General features: G+C 48.9%; 1 protein-coding gene and 1 long non-coding RNA gene across 3 annotated transcripts in view; both read right to left on the bottom strand.

Annotated features, from left to right (window-relative positions):
- Nucleotides 1–12681, bottom strand: part of KCND3 (potassium voltage-gated channel subfamily D member 3) — a 243212-nt gene that overhangs the window by 29100 nt on the left and 201431 nt on the right. The window lies entirely within an intron of this gene.
- On the bottom strand, nt 300–2858 carry LOC143649858 (uncharacterized). Its single transcript, XR_013159215.1, has 3 exons — nt 2718–2858; nt 1149–1278; nt 300–478 (listed from the first exon to the last, which is right to left on the bottom strand). It is a non-coding gene; the product is annotated as an uncharacterized LOC143649858 (long non-coding RNA).

The raw sequence follows: 12681 nt of genomic DNA, 5'->3' as shown, positions 1-12681 counted from the left end.
TTCCAGATGAGGTAACTGAGGCACAGAGTAACATGCCAGAGGCCACTTTGCTAGCCAGTTGCAGCACTGGGACTTGAACCAGTTCTCTTAGATTCCAAAGTCCCTGCTTACAACCTGGCCCCAGGCCAGAGCCCCTGAGGAGCCAATAGGGCAGGTAGGGGTCCTATCAGAAGGCAAGGAGAGAGCCTCAGAGGTGACGCAGACGTAGGGCATCAGCCCAGCCATACACCTGCAAATAACTTTAGCTCTCCGCTTTTTTTTTTTAAAGACCAAAAACTTTACTTAGTTTTCAGGGAAATTTAAGATACATGTAAACATAAACAAAATACAAAACAAAACAACTCAAATCTTCCAGTCTAGAATCATGCCAAGACAGAGCCTTTTTCTGCTGACCAAAGAATCCCATCAAAGTGATAAAAGGACATCTGGAGAGTGACAGGCCAAGGGGCTGCACCCCTTCCCCAAGGATGCTGCATTTCTGTGATGAGAACAATTAAAAAAAGATCTACTAAAAATAGGAGAAACGTGGGGATAGTTTAGCATCACCTTTGATCCCGCAATACTATTTTTAACATTCAAGTGATCCCCACTGAATCTGATATCTTTTCTTCCAGGTTCTCTGCTGAGCAGGGAGAGGGACCAACCCTACGGAAGGGCTCCTTCTGAGCTTCTGGGTCCATTCTAACCCACGGGGCCCATTAGGAGTTGTAAGGGTTGGGTGGACAGCATGAAGGATGAAAAGTTCTGGGCCTGAGACATCACCGGTGCATCCCGGCACGCAGCGCATTCCCGGGCATCAGGGACCTGCCATTCACACCTGCTTTGCTCCAGGGTCCACCCTCCTGCAGAACCTTTTGGGAACCGGCAGCACAACCCATTTCCCATTGTGGGTCTGGGATTTTACAAAGACCTGCTGCAAAGAGCAAACAGTGAATTCAAGAATGGTGGCTCTGTCTACCCTTCTGTCTCTGAAACAAACTCTCAGGAGCAGCATGTGATTACAGGCCACTACAAATAGCCCTTTGCTTTTGATTCCCAAGGTGGGGGAGGGGAGACTTGGGCAGTGAAGAGCCTGAGATCAGTCCCCTTTTTCTACTCCATGTGTCTCCCCCACCCTCCCCAACATACATAGCTACTCCTGGGTTTACCCTGCAGGGTGAGCCCCAGCTGCAAGTCAGGAGCCACAGGGATGGGTTGGCATCGTGGAACCTTGAGTTTCCTCTGTAGACCTCTGCTGGCGGTGACTCAGAGGGGAGAGAATTGGTTCAGAAGCAGGACCTAACAGCCATCACAGTAATAACACAGTGATAGTTGTTACCTATTTAGCATTAACACATGCTATTTCATCTTTATAAAAGGTATTATTAGCCCCATTTTTGAAATGAGGGATCTGAAGCTCAGAGAGGTTAAATAACACGCTCAGGGTCATCAGCTTATCCAACCTGTATTTCAAACCAGGCTTCTCTGACTTCAGAGCATTTCCTCTTTCCATGTCTTACTTCAGAAAGACAGCCAAAGGACTTAAGAAAGAACAGCCTCAAGAAACTGGAGAACCTATCAAAGTGGTGGGATCCCGGAAACTCCGCCGGGAAGCTCTCAGCGGCTACAGGCTACGGACTCTGCCAGAGAGTCCTGGGGAGGGGTGCGTGGCCCTCAGGCCATCGCTGTGGTTGGCCCTGCCCCCACAGCATCACGGCCAGTCATAGCTGCAGGCTCTTGGTTCCTGGAGGCTCCTTGTCTTGCTGCCTAACTGGCAATTACTCTGATGAAAAGCTCTTCTTCTAAACCAGGTTCTCAAACTCTGATATTGTGCATCAGAGCTGCCTGGAGCGCTTGTTAAAACACAGACTACTGGGCCTTAACCTCAGAGTCCTGTTCGGTACAGCTGGAGAGAGACCTGAGAATCTGCATCTCTAAGTTCCTTGATGATGCTGATGTGGTCAATCCAGGAACCCCGCTGTGGTAGTTAGATTCAGCTGTCAACTTGGCCAGGTGAAGGCACCTAGTTCTGTTGCTGTGGGCATGAGCCAATTGTACATGAACCTCATCTGTTGCTGATTTACATCTGCAGTCGGCTAGGAGGCATGCCTGCTGCAATGAATGATGTTTGACTTAACTGGCTGGTGCTTAAATGAGAGAGCACAAGATAGCACAGCCCAAGCAGCTCAGCATTCCTCATCTCAGCACTCCCAGCTCAGCCCAGGCCTTTGGAGATGCAGAAAGAAATCACCCTGGGGAAAGTTTTTGGAACCCAGAGGCCTGGAGAGAAGGCCAGCAGAGACCGTCCTGTGCCTTCCCACGTAAGAAAGAACCTCAGTGGAAAGTTAGCTGCCTTTCCTCTGAAGAACTAACAAAATAAATCCCCTTTCATTAAAAGCCAACCTGTCTCTGGTGTGTTGCATTCCAGCAGCTAGCAAACTAGAACACCCACTTTGTGAACCACTGCTCTTCACAAGTCACAGATATACAGACTCCTAAAATGTCAGTGCTAGAAAGGGGCTGCAGAGCAGCCAGCCTTAGGCCAATCATCAAACAGATGAGGAAATTAAGACTCCCAAATCATAACGGATTCCAGCCCAGAGGGGTATCCTCCCAGGTGTATCCATGCTACGCATACAACACACACACACACACACGTCGGCTCTGGCCCACCTATAAGTTCCCACCTCTCCCCTCTCTGGATTGATTGATTCTTTAAACATTTGCAGGATATTTACCTTGTGCCCATTAGTTTGCTTGGTGTTAGGGAGACAAAGTTAAATAAAGAGGGGTATTCTTTGCCCTCAAAGTATTTGAGATCTCATAGGGAAGACAGATGTGTACATTGTGATATCATAATACTACGGGAAAGATGTGCACATGGTCCTGTGTGGGCACAAGGGAGGGGCTTCTCCAACCAATTAGAGAGCAGTCAGAGGACATCCTGTAGGAGGCGGCACAGGCTGGTTTCTGTTGGGCCAGCAGGTGCCAATCATGGACCTGGGAAGCAAAGGGCTCGCCTGCAATTATTGGCTGGAGTAAAGGATAGATGGAGAAGAAGTTGCAGAGGTGGTCAGAGTGCTGAGCAAATTGATCCTTCTTAGTTATCTGAAGGCATCTGGACCTTCTCCTGAAAGCCATGGGGAGGTAGTGGAGGACTTTGAGCAGGGGAATGATAGGGCTCAGCAGTCATCACACTGGGCAGCATGTGGAGGAGGGGCTGGGTGGGAGTGAAAGGAGAGGCAGGGACCACATTAGGAGGCTACTGCACCAGTCCAGGCAGGAACTCATGAAGCCTGAACCCACGGAGTGGCAGTGGAATGGGGAGGAGGGGACACATAAGAATCATTTAGGGAGAAAAACCTGCTGGACTTGCCAACTGACTCAGCGTGAAGTGGAGGAAAGGGGGGAATCCTGGGGGACACTCGGGCTTGGGAAATGGGCAGCCTCCGTGTACATCTTCAACCAACCCCCTCCCTTCCTTTCTTCCTGCTGTCCGTTCTCCTGCCACACTGTACTCATCTGTGCTCTGAGTGCGGAAGGCTCCTGCATGACTCCAAGCCTTTACCCTGGCCCCTTTCTCTTCTGGGAATGCCCCCCCCCCCCATTAGGCAACTCCCGTTCATCTTTCCAGATGCAGCTCCAGTGAGTCTCCTTTGGCTCTCCCTGACTCCTCCAGGCAGATTATCACTCATTTCTGTCTTTCTGTCTCCCTCAGAGCACTTACTCCTTGTATCCTGATATACCTCCGTAAGGGTCTGTTTTAACCGCTGGGTTAAGAGCAGTCCATGGACAGGGACATCTATTTCTGGATCCCTGATGCCTAGCCTGTTGCATGGTGCATAGTAGGAAATCAATCGCTTATGAATGAATAAGAGAAAAAAAAGTATCCTTTCTGGTGTGTTTCTGGACTGACCCCTGGGATTACTCCTTCTTGACTCTGACTTTAACTTCCAGGTGGACAAGGGTTGTAGCCTCAATACCTGGAACAGTGACTGGCACATGAGGGACGCTCAAGATATTTGTTAAATGACTACATGACCTATGAACAGATTACCAGATAATCATGTCTTCTGCAAAAGTCTGACTGTATCCTGAATGAAATATCCATTAGGATGCACTGCCGAGTTCATGTGAAGTAGGGGAAATCTATTTTGCCCCCAATAAAAAAGTAATAAATCATGAAAAAAAAAAAAGGAATAAATCATGAGGTGAAACCATAGCTGGGAGAATTGAACCGAGGGTGAAATATGGTTGCTGTGAGGGCATCTGCCAACAAGAGTCCAGCGATCTGTCAGCTGTCATTTGGAAACTGTCGTTTGGACAGTAGCAAAGAGGGGGAACTCAGAGTGTCCAAATTCAGGCTAAAGTGTCTCAAGATGGTAGTACTACCTCATTCACAGGCAAAGCAGATTCAATCCTGTCCAAGGAAAGCATCCTTAACTTAGAACTTTAGGATTCCCACAGCTTAAGATCAAACAAACAGTTTGTGAAAAAATAAATCATAAGGAAGCAAGTAACCATGAGTGAGAGTCAATAGAAAAAGGAATAGTTTTAGATCACCTGTGGTATGTTGAATTATGTACCCCAGAAAAAGACATGTTCTTAATCTTAATCCATTCCTGTGGATATAAACCCATTGTAAACAGGATCTTTTGACTATGTTATTTTTAGGTAAGGCATGAAACAGGATGAGTCTTAATATGATTTCTGTAGTCCTTTATAAGTAGAGGAAATTTAATTACAGTGGCAGAAGTTCATGGGGAGCAGGCAGAAGCTGGGACTCAGATTCTGGAAGAGAAAGGAGAAGACATTGCCATGTGATGGAAAAGCCAAGCATCTAAGGGTCACTGGCAGCCAGCCCCAGAGTGCCACAATCTTTGGGTAGAAAGTATTACCTTGGTGATGCCTCACTTTTGGACTTCTCCTTGCTTCAAAACCATGAGCCAATATATTCCTCTTATTAAGCCAACTCATTTTGTGCTAATTATGATCACAGCTGGGAAACTAAGATACCCCTCAAATAACTTCAGATACTGGAATTGACAGAGAACAGTTATACATGGTACAGTTTTTAGAAATAAAGTGGGGAATCCCAATGATAATCAGGTCACAGAACACCATAAAAAACCACCAGGCATATAAGGAAAAGAAACAAAGGGAGCTTCTAGAAATGAAAAGGTTAAATGCTGAAGTTAATTATGACTGAAAGTGATCTGTCCTTGGAACAGAATGCCTTCCATCAGCTGGTAGTCTTGCTGGGTTCAGCTTCTGTAGCAGACCTCTCCTTCCTGACCTAATTCTAGAGGACCCATGTATTGTCACTGGGTCCCCCAGGTCCTCCTACTTGAGTCTATTCCTATCATGACTAGTAGGAGGGCAGTAAAGACCATGGCACCAGCTTTGTCACCAAAAAAGAGGTGGATGCTGCAGCCACATCACAAAGCCTAAATAAAGCTTGATTCCTGTAGCGACTCATCTCCTTTTGGTTGCACAGCTTCCAACAAAGGCACATTGAATGGATGAGTATAAAGAAAGTAAGCAGACTGCGACACAAAGACAGCAAACCAATGTTTTAACAAGACAGGAATAGTGCCAGCCCACCAGCTGCTGTGGATAAAAACCAGGAAAGGGGATGCAATCATGTTTGCTATTGGTGTCCTGTCAATGGGATACTGTTCAAATGAAAATTGGGATTTGGTTATTTATGGTGATAGTTCCTAAATATCCAAGTCAGTTGTTCTCTGTACTCTAGATGGGCATGCTCAGAGAGTGATCTAAAAGGACATTTGTACTTTGGATAGAAAAACCAGATACTATGCAATGGCCCAGGCCCAGTCATGGAAAGAGCCTAGTCTGATCTGGAGAGGGTATACGCCCTGATCTGGGCATTGTGGGGATGGGAGTCACACTGGCACGTCCAAAATCCTTTCTCCAGTGTTGATAGGGATGTTCACCTGGAAACTAGGCCTTTCTCAGCCCCTTCCCCCTAATCTCTGACCCCGGGAAACTCCCCCTGCCCACCTCCCTCTGCCCCCTTGGGCGTAGGGCTTGGCAGGAAAGATCCCTGAGAAACAGCACACATGTCTGGTCAAACTGCAGGGCTCCCTCAGAGACCTCATCCCCCAGGCTTGCACCATCTGCTTCTCCTTCTCCATATGTGCAACCAACAGCCCTTCTCCCTGGGGCAGCATCTCAGCCTTCTGCCACCCTGGGCTCAGCGTGACCATCTGCAGCCCCACATTCCAGGTACCCGAACAAGCAGTTCTCAGAAAGGGATGAGCTACCTTAACTATAAGTGGAGTGATGGACACGCCAAGCCTTTGATTAGTGCCAAAGTAGGCGTACACTGCAGAACAGAGGGCTGGGTGCTGGTGTGACGTGGAAAGGGATCTGCAAAGCAGGGCTGGGGGTGTGGTCGGGTCAGAAACCAGATGGCACTTTCAAAGGGGATGGAGCATTGAGATCAAGGTCTTTGAAGGTGACAGGGGGCTAGACCACAGAAGCTGGGGTGTGTATGTACTAAACCAGACAGATTCTTGTGGATAGAGTGTTGACTCTAGACAGACCTTCCTCTGAAGGCTGGTCTCGCCTCTGCTAGTTTGCCCCTGCTTCTGTCTTCTGTAGCTTCAGCTCGGATGGGGTAGAGGTAGTGGCAGGCAAGAGAGAACATTGCACGAGAGAGCATTGCAAGAGGCAATGGAAGGGATGCGGGGGCTCAGCCCAGGTCAGGACATACTGAAGTACTAGTGATTTGGCCCACTTGACCCTATCTGTGGCCACCAGGTGTCCCCACGCAGCACAGAGCTCTGCTCTCCATTGCTCACAGGGCGAACTGTGTGTCCCAATGACCCCCTCCAACTTGTATTGGGCACTACGCCCCCCTGCCCTGTGCTGCTCCTCTGGGACAGTCACCCCCACACCACAGCCATCTTGAGTGAGAAGTTCTCTATTCCCCTCTTCACCCATCTCCATCCTTTAAGGATGAGAAGCTCTCCCTCATCCATTAAGCTGTATCTAAAGTAACTCCTGTCCCTATAGTCTCAGAGACCCAGATTCTTAGGGAGCCTTGAGGGGTCTTAAAGGGTGGCAGGCCCAACTTCCCACATGGCTCAGGAATCCTTCCCACCACAGTCTGACAGTCTCTGCTGTCCCCTCAATGAATCACATGGTACAGGCCTAGGGGTCAAGGCAGACCTGCTGAAGTCCTTACTCTCCCACTATGCAGTTAAGAGGGCCCCACAATCACGAGCTTCCTGGACCTGTTTTCTCATCTGAAAAATGGAACAGCATTAAGTTTCCCTTCAGGGTGATTATGAAAGTCACAGGTCTGTAAAAGCACTTGATACATTGTGAGGTGGCAGATAGAGCTTCTTATTTCTTCTTCATGAAGCCACTTGGGTCATGGTTGGGCTGGTCTCAAGGTCCATTTACTTGTAATTGGCACCTGAAAGTCCTGGTTCTGCCTTGGGAAGTCCAAGATATCTCTGAACCCTCTGCCAATGTGGTAGTTAGATTCAGTTGTCAACTTGGCCAGGTGAAGGTGACTAGATCTACTGCTGTGGACATGAGCCAATGGTCCGTGAACCTCATCTGTTGCTGATTACATCTGCAGTCGGCTAGGAGGTGTGCCTGCTGCAATGAATGATATGTGACTTAATTGGCTGGTGCTTGAATGAGAGAGCGCAACGTAGCACAGCCTAAGCAGCTCAGCATACCTCATCTCAGCACTCACAGCTCAGCCCAGGCCTTTGGAGATGCAGAAAGGAGTCACCCCAGAGAAAGTTGTTGGAACCCAGAGGCCTGGAGAGAAGGCCAGCAGAGATCACCCTGAACCTTCCCACATAAAAAAGAACCTCAGTTGAAGGTTAGCTGCTTTTCCTCTGAAGAACTAATGAAATAAATCCCGTTTTATTAAAAGCCAATCCATCTCTGGTGTGTTGCATTTCGGCAGCTAGCAAACTACAACAGCCAACATGACAGACCTTCTCCAGCTCTTAAGGCCCAGCTTGGATCCTTGTCTCATTCGGGCTCACACCGTTTTCCACTGCACCACACTTACCTGTCCCCTCTTCCCCGGCAGACGTTAAGCTCAGCACAAGATGTTATCATGCCAACAACACGGGCTTTGAAGTCAGAAGGTCCTGGATTGCGAGCCTGCTTCACTCTGCAGCTGTGTGACTTACATCTCTATGTCTCAGCTCCTGCAGCTGCAAAATCAGGACTAATGTCTCCTTACAGGGAATGGCTAATATGCACGTGCAGACCCCGTGTCACAGCATGTACCATAATTATCTGATTAATGTCTTTCTTTCTACTGGATTGTAAACTCCAGCAGAGCTGACCTGGCCCAGTACCAGGCACAGAGTAGATACCACTTAAATCTAATGTCATAGTGAAGGTAGGGTCTTTTACTTCTGTATTATTTAAGTACTTTTGTCATACTGGGCACTTAGTGGGCTGCTCAAAGAATACGCTTGGGGTGGTGAACTAAATTCTGTCATCGTGTCTAAGGCTGGTTTCTCCTTGAGCCTGTAGTAGGACCAAACTCCTGGGTCCCTGAGACACTTAACTACTCACCTTAAACCTCATCTCAGGCACTTAAAATTCTGCTCCCGGGTCTGGGGCCAATTTCATGTTTTCACTGAGTTATGGAAAACCCAGAAGAATCTCTTTACATTTTGTAAGCTTCCAGCCCTGGGCTCAGCGCTTCGGGGTTTGGTTTGATTCAGCCCGTTAAGTTTGATTGAGCCTTGATCTTTTCCTCAAAGTGTTTCTTTTGCTTTGAAAGATGGAAATGAAGCCGTGCATGGGACTCTGTTTTGCCTGAGCCTACCTGAGGCCGTGCCATGGAAGGAAAGGGGGAGGCAGATGATGGCGTGGCCCTCAGCAGCGCCCGGGGCCTCCCACACCTGTCTGGAAGCTTCCAGCCTCTGGTCTTTTGAGCCTTGGCTTCTCTTTCTCTCCATCTCTCATCCCTCCGGTTCTGGGCAAGCTGTCCCTCTGTGCACTCCAGGGCACCTCCCACTGTGCATGCGACCTATTTGCGCCCTGCCCCCCTGAACCCCCGCGTGAGCTGGAGGCAGCAGGGGTGTTGACTGCCTGGGTCACCTCTGTTTTCCCATCTCTTGCACACTGCCTGCCATGTAAGAGGGTTTTGTCAAATATTTAATGAATAGATGAAGGATGATCTGATTTCCTTTCAGGCTCTCTCTCCCACCCCCATCCCATGTCTAAGCTACTCCAGCCAGCCTTGCCTGGGATAAGATGTGCTGGGATGAGTAAGGGTCGTTGTGTGGCGATTAGAGGGTGTCCTTAGTACTGCCGGCTGTGTGCGTGTCTCTCTGTGTGCGTGCGTGCGTGCTTGTGTGCATGCGTGAGAGAGAGAGCGGGGGAGAACATTCCCCACTGACACCAAACCCCCAAATTTCACTTCCTCTTCACCCCTTCAGAGAAACACTCTCACATTTGCCATCACACATGCACGCAAACTGGATCAGGACAGGAAGAAACTTTAAAAATAAACTATTTCATACATTGTAAAATATTTATACATGAAATGACAATGTCTAGAATTGGCTTTAAGATACTCCAGGAGAATAAAAAGGGCGAGTATGGGGGAAAACAAGATGGACAAGCTATTGAAGCCAGGTAGGCAGGTGGGGTTTTAGTCTCTCTGCTTTGATACACGCTCCACACTTTTCATAAGAAAAAGTTGAAAAAAAAAAAGTTAAAACAAGAACCATCCACTCCAACCCCCTCATTTTCGGGGACATCTAGGGCCACCTCCTCATTTTGCAAATATGACAAATGACCGAACAAAATCCCTTGTCATTATTTGACTTTTAATTTGTGTGGGGCTCACTTTTTTTCAATGACCCAATTTTATTATAATGACATTGTTAACTAACATCCATGGTTCGCACTGGAGTTCACTCTGTGCTGCACGATCCTGTGAGGTGTTTTTTGGGCATGCTTTGTCATACCAACTAGATCCTGAGCCACTTGAAGGCAGGGAGGATACTTTATATCCTCCTACGGAGCTTAGAGCAGGGCTGGACATACTGAAAAGTACTCAGTGAGCCCTGGCTGGCGCGAGCGGCCCAGCCCTTTCCCCTGGAAAAAGATCTTCCCCACTCCCTGTGCCTCTGGCATTTTACTCCTTCTCCACCGTCGCCCTCCCCCACCCCCCCACCAGCACTCCCTGGCTTCTGCCATGGTCATATGGCAATGTTTTGGTTCAGGACTCTTGTTTCCTTGGGAGCTGGCGCCTTCCTGTGGCCTTGGCAGCATGCTTTTCTTGTTGGTCAATATTTAATTTAAATTTCAGTGTAAGCAGGAGGGAGGCCCATGGGCTCGGGGGTTGCTACAGGGCTAGCCCAGCTCTCAGATGCCCCCCACACCCCTGCTGCAATTACACACATGCTGACCCTCTTTTACTAACAGCCTCCCCCCCCCCCCCCCGGCACTTCAAATCACCTTCCACGTTCAGGGGGCACTGCTGCTGCCACGCGGAGGGATGGGAACACGCCTCTGGGTCAGTCACAGGCTCCACGGGGCTTCTGCAGCAGCTCAGGCTGCAGCCTCTGCGGGAAATGCAACTGCTGCCCTGAGCAAAGGTTGATGGGGGAGGGGTGCTCTGTGCCACAGCTAAGGCAGAGAATGAATATTAATAATACATGAAGGCTTACCATGCCTGGCACTACTCCAAGTATTTTGTGAGCATCAGTATATTTAACTCTCCCAACAACCCCAAGAAGTAGGTTCTGGCATTTTCCCCACTTTGCAAGGATCAGAGAGGTTAAGTCATAATCCTTCAATCACACAGCTAATAAACAGTAGAGCTGGAATCTGAGCCCAGCAAGTCTGACCCCAGAGATTATGCTCTTGACCAGTACCCTTCAGTGGGGGCAGAATGCTGCACCTAGAAAAGATCCCGGGCTCTGGAAAGGCTCCACTGCTTGCCACCTTACCCCCTGCAAATTACTCTTCCCCCCTGGTGTCCTTGGGGCCCTGTGTACAGGGCTGATGGGGCAGTAAGGTTGGGGAGACTACCCCATCCTGAGGCAGGGTGACTAGTGTATCACATAAAGGGCAGAGGGCTCTTTGGCTACAAAACAGAACCAGATGGCATGGAAAAAAAACAAGGGTGACCTAAGCTGACAGGCAGGGCTTATTTATTTGTTTTCTCTTCATCAGAGTGCCCTTTTAAAATGACTTAATCGACTATTAATCTTGAGGAACATAAGCCCCAACAGGGGGAAAAAAAAGTAGGAGGATCCATCTCTGCCCCAGTCCATTGGAGGGGGGAACGTGGGGACGCCGTGGGGAGGACGTCTTCTTGGGTCTGCAGAGATATCCTCCCCAGATCATGCCACGCCTGGCCCCATGCTCCTTACCCTGACCGTGACTGTGTCCCCAGTCCCCACCCTCTGTCTTGCCCTCCGGGTGGGCAGGGTCCCAGGGAGTTCCGCCGCAGTCACACCAACACACCAGCCGTGAGCGTAAATGAGCCTCTTCTGTGGATGGTCTGAATTCTGATCTTAGAATATTACCAAGTCTCAAAGAAGATCCCCGGAAGGGCCTAAACCAACCCCCTTTAAACAGCTTGCTCAGCAGAAGCCTCAGACTTCAGGGGAAGACCAAACTTTACTTGAGAGCCAGATTAGAGCTGGGAGGGTTGGGATTGCAGAGAGCTAGAGTCTGTTATTCGCTTGGCTTTGGGGACACACCTAAAGAGAATTCCCTTGTCGCTGCATGAGAAAAAAAAAAAAGGCAGCAATTTGCTTGTGGGGGAAAAAGCAATTACAGAATGTGTTTATGTTTTCATAAACTCAAAGGTGTAGGACCAAGACATTCTGGGGAGGCTGTTGAGTCCTTCCCTGAAGAGGACAAGGGTGGCAGGAAGAGGAGAGGGAGGGGGACACCAGGCGAGCAAATGCTCTGTGGCTCCCATCAGGCGAATCTTGAAGCCCTGCTTCCAAGCTCTTCCTACCAAGAATCAATCTAATTTCTCCCACCGGGGACGCTCCGCTCTGTGGCGCCCATCTGTTCCAACATGGGCTCTCAGCTGCTGCAAGCACACCTGCCTAGGTGGACGCCTGCTCCAGTGGGAAACATCTGTCTCCATAAGCCCAGGGTCCCTTGAGAGGAGCACATCTGTTTCAGTCTGGACCCCCTACTCTAAAAGAGAGTGCCGGCTCAGCCGGACCTGCCACCTGTGTTTTGGGATGTTTCCGTGACAGGGAAGTTCTGATCTTTGGGCACGTCTGTTCGCGGCTCTGTCTGCCCAGGCGCTCACTTTCCTCTGAGTTTTTTGCACATGCCTTTTGTGGACACTTTAAATAGCTTTTCGGCCCCTCTTTTTCAGTCCCAAGCATGTTAGAGAGGGAAAACTGTGAGTTTTGAGCTCACAACAATCTTACTTCAACTCCCAGCTCCTCCGTCTGCTGATCACTCAACACGGACACAGATTCCAATCTTCATTTCCTCATCTCTAAAATGGGAACATTCACATCTGCTCACTGCACGTGGTGGTTCCAGAGATGGAAGGCTAAACAATTTCTAAAACCCATCTTCTGAGGACAACTAAAATAGCTGGGTAAAATATAATGACATTTTCTTAAAATCATTACAGAGGTTACAAGATAATGAGGAATCGTGGGGCCACAATCTCTGAGGATGTAAGAGCTCAAACTCCGT

The sequence above is a fragment of the Tamandua tetradactyla genome, chromosome 11, assembly GCF_023851605.1.
Source record: "Tamandua tetradactyla isolate mTamTet1 chromosome 11, mTamTet1.pri, whole genome shotgun sequence".
Classification (NCBI taxonomy): domain Eukaryota; kingdom Metazoa; phylum Chordata; class Mammalia; order Pilosa; family Myrmecophagidae; genus Tamandua; species Tamandua tetradactyla.
This window is presented reverse-complemented; position numbering and strand designations above follow the sequence as displayed.